Source organism: Mus caroli, unplaced genomic scaffold (genome assembly GCF_978045245.1).
Source record: "Mus caroli unplaced genomic scaffold, Mus_caroli_1 scaffold_21, whole genome shotgun sequence".
Lineage (NCBI taxonomy): Eukaryota > Metazoa > Chordata > Mammalia > Rodentia > Muridae > Mus > Mus caroli.
The window spans coordinates 19016099-19018598 of record NW_028227276.1 but is presented as its reverse complement, the minus strand read 5'-3'; positions in this window follow the sequence as shown (position 1 = coordinate 19018598).

The window sequence follows — 2500 nt, the reverse complement described above, 5'->3', positions numbered from 1 at the left end:
AAACACCGAGACAGAGAGAGACAGTGAGATACAGAGAGAGACAGAGAGAGACAGAGAGAGAAAGAAATGGACAAAGAGAGAGAGACAGAAAGAGACAGATAGAGAGATAGAGAGAGATAGAGAGAGACACAGAGAGTAACAGACAAAAGACAGAGACAAAGAGAGAGACAGAGAAAGTGTGAGAGAGAATGAGAGAGACAGAGAGAGAGACAGAGAGAAACAGAGACAGAGTGAGAGAGACTGAGAGAGACAAAGAGAGACACAGAGAGAGACAGAGTGAGACAGAGAGATTCGGAGATAGAGACACAGAGAGAGACAGAGAGAGACAGAGAGATACAGAGAGAGACAGAGAGAGAGAAAGAGACAGAAAGAAAACAGACAAAGAGAGAGAGAGACAGAGAGAGAGAGAAAGAGACGGAGAGATAGAGAGAGACAAAGAAAGACACAACGAGAGACAGAGAGAGACAGAGAAAGACAGAGACAAAGAGAGAGACAGAGAGAAAGAACAGAGTGAGAGAGACTGAGAGAGACAGAGAGAGGGACAGAGAGAGACAGAGACAAAGTGAGAGAGACTGAGATAGACAAAGAGAGAGACAGAGAGAGACAGAGCCAAAGAGAGAGACAGAGAGAGACAGAGACAGAGTGAGATAGACTGAGAGAGAAAGAGAGAGACACAGAGAGAGACAGAGAGAGACAGAGATAAAGACAGAGAGAGACACAACGAGAGACAGAGAGAGACAGAGAGAGACAGAGATAGAGACAGAGACAGAGTGAGACAGAGAGAAACAGAGAGAGAGACAGAGACAAAGAGAGAGACAGAGAGAGACAGAACAGAGTGAGAGAGACTGAGAGAGACAGAGAGAGGGACAGAGAGAGACAGAGACAAAGTGAGAGAGACTGAGATAGACAGAGAGAGAGACAGAGAGAGACAGAGACAAAGAGAGTGACAGAGAGAGACAGAGACAGAGTGAGATAGACTGAGATAGAAATAGAGAGACACAGAGAGAGACAGAGAGAGACAGAGATAAAGACAGAGAGAGACAGAGAGAGAGAGACAGAGAGAGACAGAGAGAGACAGAGAGACAGATACAAAGTGAGAGAGACTGAGATAGACAGAGAGAGAGACAGAGAGAGACAGAGACAAAGAGAGAGACAGACAGAGACAGAGACAGAGACAGAGACAGAGTGAGATAGACTGAGAGAGACAGAGAGAGACACAGAGAGAGACAGAGAAAGGCAGAGATAGAGACAGAGAGAGAGACAGAGAGAGAGACAGAGAGCGACAGAGAGAGAGAGACAGAGAGAGAGACAGAGACAGACAAAGAGAGAGACAGAGAGAGAGAGACAGAGAGAGAAACACAGAGACAGAGAGAGACAGTGTGATACAGAGAGAAACAGAGAGAGACAGAGAGAGAAAGAAACCGACAAAGAGAGAGAGACAGAAAGAGACAGATAGAGAGATAGAGAGAGACACAGAGAGTAACAGACAAAAGACAGAGACAAAGAGAGAGACAGAGAAAGAGTGAGAGAGAATGAGAGAGAAAGAGAGAGAGAGAGAGAAACAGAGACAGAGTGAGAGAGACTGAGAGAGCTAAAGAGAGACATAGAGAGAGACAGAGTGAGACAGAGAGATACGGAGATAGAGACACAGAGAGAGACAGAGAGAGACAGAGAGATACAGAGAGAGACAGAGAGAGAGAGAAAGAGACAGAAAAAAAACAGACAAAGAGAGAGAGACAGAGAGAGACAGAAAGAGACAGAGAGATAGAGAGAGACAAAGAAAGACACAATGAGAGACAGAGAGAGACAGAGAGACAGAGAGAGATAGAGATAGAGACAGAGACAGAGTGAGACAGAGAGAGACAGAGAGAGAGACAGAGACAAAGAGAGAGACAGAGAGAGACAGAACAGAGTGAGAGAGACTGAGAGAGACAGAGAGAGGGACAGAGAGAGACAGAGACAAAGAGAGAGACAGAGAGAGACAGAGACAGAGTGAGATAGACTGAGAGAGAAAGAGAGAGACACAGAGAGAGACAGAGAGACAGAGATAAAGACAGAGAGAGACACAGAGAGAGAGACAGATAGAGACAGAGAGATACAGAGAGAGACAGAGAGAGACACAGAGAGAGACAGAGAGAGACAGAAAGAGACAGAGAGAGAGATAGAGAGAGACAGAGTGAGACACAGAGAGAGACAGAGAGAGAGACAGAGACAAAGAGAGAGACAGAGAGAGACAGAGACAGAGTGAGAGAGACAGAGAGAGACAGAGAGAGACAGAGACAAAGTGAGAAAGACTGAGATAGACAGAGAGAGAGAGACAGAGAGAGACAGAGACAAAGAGAGAGACAGAGAGAGACAGAGACAGAGTGAGATAGCTTGAGAGAGACAGAGAGAGATACAGAGAGAGACAGAGAGAGACAGAGAGAGACAGAGATAGAGACAGAGAGAGACAGAGATAGAGACAGAGAGAGAGAGAGACAGAGAGAGAGACAGAGACAGA